The sequence below is a fragment of the Aegilops tauschii genome, chromosome 2 (assembly GCF_002575655.3).
Source record: "Aegilops tauschii subsp. strangulata cultivar AL8/78 chromosome 2, Aet v6.0, whole genome shotgun sequence".
Lineage (NCBI taxonomy): Eukaryota > Viridiplantae > Streptophyta > Magnoliopsida > Poales > Poaceae > Aegilops > Aegilops tauschii.
In genome coordinates, this window is record NC_053036.3 from 76,160,457 (window position 1) to 76,167,643 (window position 7,187).

Below are 7,187 nucleotides of genomic sequence, written 5' to 3' on the forward strand. Positions count from 1 at the left end.
ATATATAAAAAATACTAGCGAAACAATCAACACGAGGGGGCCCACACCCTGTCCATGAGGGTGGAGGGCGCGCCCATCCCCCTGGGGCGCGGCCCCCTGTCTCATGGGCCCCCTGAGGCTCCACCTACGTCAACTCCAACTCTGTATATTCACGTTCTGGGAGAAAAAAATCAGAGAGAAGGATTCATCGCGTTTTACGATACGGAGCCGCCGTCAAGCCCTAAACTCTCTCGGGAGGGCTGATCTGGAGTCCGTTCGGGGCTCCGAAGAGGGGAATCCGTGGCCGTCATCATCATCAACCTTCCTCCATCACCAATTTCATGATGCTCACTGTCGTGCGTGAGTAATTCCATCATAGGCTTGCTAGACGGTGATGGGTTGGATGAGATTTATCATGTAATCGAGTTAGTTTTGTTAGGGTTTGATCCCTAGTATCCACTATGTTCTGAGATTGATGTTGCTATGACTTTGCTATGCTTAATGCTTGTCACTAGGGCCCGAGTGCCATGAATTCAGATCTGAACCTATTATGTTTTCATGAATATATGTGAGTTCTTGATCCTATCTTGGAAGTCAATAGTCACCTACTATGTGTTATGATCCGGTAACCCCGAAGTGACAATAATCGGGATCACTCCCGGTGATGACCGTAGTTTGAGGAGTTCATGTATTCACTAAGTGTTAATGCTTCGGTCCGGTACTCTATTAAAAGGAGGCCTTAATATCCCTTAGTTTCCAATAGGACCCCGCTGCCACGGGAGGGTAGGACAAAAGATGTCGTGCAAGTTCTTTTCCATAAGCACGTATGACTATATTCGGAATACATGCTTACATTACATTGATGAACTGGAGCTAGTTCTGTGTCACCCTATGTTATAACTGTTGCATGAGGGATCGCATCCGACATAATTATCCATCATTGATCCATTGCCGACGAGCTTTTCACATATTGATCTTTGCTTAGTTACTTTACCGCTGCCACTATTACAATTACTACAAAGCTGCTACTGTTGCTTTTGCCATCGTTACTGTTACTTCCATACTACTTTGCTACTAAATACTTTGCTGCAGATTAAGTCTTCTGGTGTGGTTGAATTGACAACTCAGCTGCTAGTACTTGAGAATATTCTTTGACTCCCCTTGTGTCGAATCAATAAATTTGGGTTGAATACTCTACCCTCAAAAACTGTTGCGATCCCCTATACTTGTGGGTTATCATGGTGCCCCCCCTTTCCTTTCTCTCCTGAGGATGGAAAGGCAGGAGGGGCCACCCTCCCCTTTCGTTCCGTAGGGCCGGCCGACCATATGGAGGGGCGCACCAGCCCCCAAGTGGGCTGGTCTGTCCCCTTGGCCCATCCACTTACTGTGGGTGTCCGAAACCCTTTCGGTGAGCCGACGACTACCCGATGCACTCCGAGACTACCTGGTGCACTCTGAAAATATTCTTGTGTCCGAATATCACCATCCTATCAATCTTTACCTCTCGACCATTTCGAGATTCCTCGTCATGTCTGTGATCTCATACTGGACTCCGAACAACATTCGGTCACCAAATCATATAACTCATATAACACTATATCGTCAACGAATGTTAAGCGTGCGGACCCTACGGGTTCGAGAACTATGTAGACATGACCAATAGCGGAACCTAGATGCCCATATTGGCTCCTGCATATTCTATGAAGATTTTTATCGGTCGAACCTTTATGACAACATACGTAATTCCCTTTGTCCATCGGTATGTTACTTGCACGAGATTCAATCGTCGGTATCTCCATACCTAGTTCGATCTCGTTACCGGAAAGTCTCTTTACTCGTTCCGTAATATATCATCTTGAAAATAACTCCTTAGTCACTTTGTTTGCAAGGCTTCTCATGATGTGTATTACCGAGAGGGCCCAGAGATACCTCTCCGATACTCGGAGTGACAAATCCTAATCTCGATCTATGCCAACTCAACAAACACCTTCGGAGATACCTGTAGATCATCTTTATGATCACCCAATTAAGTTGTGATGTTTTATAGCACACAAGGCATTCCTCTGGTATCCGGGAGTTGCATAATCTCATAGTCGAAGAAATATGTATTTGTCATCAAGAAACTGAACGATCAATATGCTAAGCTAACGGATGGGTCTTGTCCACCAAATCATTCTCCTAATTAAGTGATCCCATTATCAAGTGACAACACATGTCTATGGTTAAGAAACCTTAACCATCTTTGATCAACGAGTTAGTCTAGTAGAGGCTTAATAGGGACAGGTATTTGTTTATGTATTTAAGTTCTGATCAATACAATTCTAGCATGAATAATAAACCTTTATCATGAATAAGGAAATATAAAATAACAACTTTATTATCGTCTCTAGTTCCGCTCTAATTCCAAGCTCATGCGAACTTGAACGGACAATAAAATAAAAAACATGGGAAAATTCAAAAAATCTGAATTTTTTTTTACTCAAACATTGATACATGTTTTCATTACTTGCAAAATTTCAACATCGAATGATATTTGTGAAAAATAGAAAAAAAACAAAATCGAATGATATGAAGCACCCTAAAAGCAAAAAGTTGTAGCCAACACCCTAAATTTTTAGTCCTGTTACAAACAAGGGCAAAAATCTTGCAGCCAACACCCTAAAATTTTAGTTTTGTTACAAACAAGGCTAAAATTTCGACAAGTCGGGGAAATCTCGGCTAGAAATTTCGGCAGCATAACGCATTGGGAAGAATCGGATGGATTAACACATGAGTGAAAAGCAAATTGGTGGCAGACATGCAGTAAGTTGCTTAGAACTGCAGAGTCTTCTCTATATAAAGTTCTACATGCCAAATCATGACACCAAATTTGAATAACCTCTACTCCACTCGTAGACATGCATGCTAGCTAGTAATAATACTTGAGCATTCGGATCAACCCATCAAGTTTAAATAATAATATTTCTAATGCTACTAATAATAAAAAGGCTTGGACCAAGCTAAAACTGGATATATGTGTCATCACGAGCAATAGGACGTGATTCAGCAATCTAAAACTAGATATGTTGATTGATTGATTTCAAGGCTGCTCTTATACTGGAGCTGTGTCAGGTATGATTGGTATGTCGGCATTGATCATATGGAAGGGATTGATGGTTGTGACTGGGAGAATGGGAGCGAGTCCCCCGTGGCTATGGTTCTTTCTGGTAGCATGGACCTGAATTTTAAAGGGTCAGTTACCTAGTTGCACAAATGAGAATCCGACTTTAGATGCATGCTTTTCTTATCATTACACATTTCAATTGCACACATAAGTGTTTCCTTGACTGCTTATAAGAAAATAATGCATTTACCTGTGACCAATTTAAATGTCACAAGGTGCATTAGCAAAACTTATCGATGGGCATTTTTCTGTATATTTATAAAATTACAACGTTTTCCTAAGAATTCTACTGATTTGCGAATATTGCAAGTTATCTTATTGCCTTGCCATGCACCATTAAGATCCTATTAATCCCAAAAATTTCAATCCCTATTTGACAAACTATATCCCTGGATATAATCTAGTTTTCGTTTCACTTCATAGTTCTATTTCGCGTCCTGTAACATGCCATCATGATTCACAGGTAGGTTTCCCTACCATTCATTATCTGTTTGAATCTTGTACTAAAACTGGTGTATGTTTTCCTCTAAGACAAGGAAGGAATGTGGATCTCGGGTAGAAATGTTGGCAAACAAGGCAAACAATTTTACTTGTGTTACAAACAAGGCTAAAATTTTGACAAGTCAGGGGATTCTCGGATAGAAATTTCGGCAGCATAACGCGTTGGGAAGAATTGGATGGATTAACACATGAGTGAAAGGCAAATTGGTGGCAAACATGCAGTAAGTTGCTTAAAACCACAGAGTCTTCTCTATATAATGTTCTACATGCCAAATCATGACACCAATTTTGAATAACCTCTACTCCACTCGTAGACATGCATACTAGCTAGCAATAATACATGAGCATTCGGATCAACCCATCAAGTGTAAATAATTACTACTAACAATAAAAAGGCTTGCACCAGGCGAACTGGATATGTGTGTCATCACAAGAAGTAGAACATGATTCACCGAACTAAAAACTGGATACGTTGATTGATTGGTTGAAACGGTGCTCTTATACTGGAGTTGTGCCAGGTATGATTGGTACGTCGGCATTGATCTGATCATATGGAAGAGGGATTGATGGTTGCGACTGGGAGAGTGGGAGCGAGTCCCTCGTGGTTGTGGTTCTTTTTGGTAGCATGGAGCCTGGATTAAAACGGGTCAGTTACCTAGTTGCACAATATGAGAATGATCCTGTAGATGCATGCTTTTCTTATTATTAGGGCATTTCGGCTGCACACATAAGTGTTTCCTTGACCGCCGATATGAAAAATATGCACTTACCTGACCAATCTTAATGTCACAAGGTGCATTAGCAATACAAATAAATGGGCATTTCTCTGTATATTTATAAAATTACAATGGTTTCCTAAGAATTCTACTGATTTGCAAGTTATCTTATTGCCTTGCCATGCACCATTAAGATCCTATTAATCCCCTAAATTGCAATCCCTATTTGGCAAACAGTATCCATATATAACGTAGTTTTAGTTTCACTTTAGAGTTCTATTTCGCGTCCTGTAAGGTGCCATCATGATAGGTTTTCTTACCATTACTTATCTGATTGAATCTTGTACTAAAACTGGCGTATGTGGATTCCACGCCCTATTGCTTCGATTATACATACTATTGGAAGAAAAAAAATCAAATCAAGACATGTAGCGAGAATAAATCAATCAACTTTACCAATGAAAGGAAGAACATATAATTTCTTCAGTACCTTTGCTTGGATGAACTCGTGTGGATCTTCCGAATCAAACACCCATCATGTACACGGGATGACACATCGCCCTTGTCAGGGCCACTCGAGCACGGAGATCTACTTCGACGACCACGCCCACGGTAGCACCGACGGCCTGATGCGCCGCGGCGCCGACACGATGCAGACGTACGAGACCGTCACCTTCAGTGTCTGCGCCAACGACTTCGTTGCCCGGGACATCGCCTACACGAACACGCACAACAGCGTCAACAAGAGCCGCGTCACCCAAGCGCTCGCGGCGCTGGTCGACGGTGACCGGATCGCCTTCCACCGCTGTGCCTTCAACGGCTTCGAGGACACGCTCTACGACAACACCGGCCGTCACTACTTCCGTGAATGATTAATCAAGGGTGGCGTCAAATTCATCTTTGGCTATGCCCGGTCCATCTACGACGGTTGCACCCTCCTATCCAACATACCCCCGCATTACAGCCACCGCCGTGCCGGGTGGGTGACGCCGCATGCCAGGCGCCACACCGGCGACCCTGGAGGTTTTGTGTTCAAGGGCGGGGAGCTCCGAGGCACCGGGCGCCAGTATCTTGGACGCGCGTGGAACAAGTACGCCACCGTCGTCTACTACCACGTGAACTTGTCCAGCATCGTCGTCCCACAGGGGTGGGCTCCGTGGTACGCCGGCAGCGAGACTAAAGATGTCATGTTCGCAGAGGCTGGGTGCACCGGGCGGGGTCAGACATGGCTAGGAGAGTGCCGTGGGAGAAGCATCTGAGCAAGGTGGAGGCGGAGAAGTTCGTGAACATTAGCTTCATCGACGACGGTTGGCTAAGTAAGCAGCCATAGCCGGGGATCGATCGGATCACGAGTAGCTGGATGCACATATATGGCATAGGAAATAGCAGGATGAATTGCGAGCCTACACTCATTCCACCTTGCGCGCGGTCTAGAGATGGAGGGGGCAGGCCTTCTTTTTTTTCACAGGAAAAGGACTTTATTTCTCAAACAATAGAAAGGTCATTTACAATATGGTGAGAAATAAAGTCCAGGATTGAACTATCCCAAACTTTAGAAGATCTACTACTATGGGAAAATTTTGCAATGCTATCGGCTACTCCACTACCTTCACGAGTATTTTATAACTTCAACAAGTTCAGCACCAGTTCTTTGCATTCCAAAACCACAGCTAGCCACTTCCGCTCCTAAATACTCTTTCTGATTTAGTGCATGGACAGCGACCAAAAGATTCGATGACTAGTCAGCTGCACCCAATCTTAGCTGCCATGTAGTAGCCATTGTGGATAGCCATTATTTCCGCCATATTCACATCACGTCTTGACCATATTACATCACAACATCCCTTGCAAAAACAAGTTAGATGTCCTTTACTTTGTTGTTGCAAGTTTTACGTGGCTGCTGCGGGCTTCTAGCAAGAACCGTTCTTACCTACGCAAAAACGACAACGGTGATTCATAAACTTTGCTGTTTTAACCTTCTTGAAGAACCGTTCGTAGTCAAATTCGATTCAACTAAAGTAGTAGAAACAGACACCCGCCAGCCACCTTTTATGCAAACTAGTTGATGTCAGTCGGTGGAACCGGTCTCATATGCGTGGACATATAAGGTTGGTCCAGACTACTTCATCCGACAATACCGCCGAATCAAAATAAGACATTGGTGGTAAGCAGTATGACTATCACCGCCCATAACTCTTTGTGTTCTACTCATGCATATCGTCTATGCATAGACCTGGTTCGGATGCCACTGTTTGGAAACGTTGCATGGAAAACAAAAACTTTTCTACGCACATGCAAGATATATCAAGGAGATGCATAGCAATGAGAGGGTGGAGAGTGTGTCTGCGTACCCTCGTAGACTGTAAGCAGAAGCGCTTGTTAACGCGGTTGATGTAGTCGAACTTCTTCGCGCTCCAACCGATCGAATACTAAACGTAAGGCACCTCCGCGTTTGGCACACGTTCAGCTCGGTGACGTCCTCACCTTCTTGATCCAGCAAGACGGCGAAGTAGTGGATGAGTTCCAGAAGCACAACGGCATGTTCACGGTGATGGTGAAGTTATCTCCGCAGGGCTTCGCCTAAGCACTACGAAAATATGACCGAGGGTGTAAACGGTGGAGGGGGGCGCCGCACATGGCTAAGCAATTGTCGTGGTTATGTGTGGAGCCCCCTCCCAGATATATATAGGTGGAGGGGGGGAGGAGCAGCCAAGGAGGCGCCCCAAGTAGGCTGAATCCTACTTGGGGTCTCTCCCAAGAGGCGCCGCGCCCCCTTTCCTTATTAGAGTGCGGGAGGAAGGAAGGAGGAGGTGGCGCCCGTCCCCCCC

General features: G+C 44.3%; 1 pseudogene; it reads left to right on the plus strand.

Annotated features, from left to right (window-relative positions):
• The first annotated feature begins 4,907 nt into the window (after positions 1 to 4,907).
• LOC109769184 (probable pectinesterase 66) lies at positions 4,908 to 5,689 on the plus strand (annotated as a pseudogene).
• Positions 5,690 to 7,187: the final 1,498 nt, after the last annotated feature.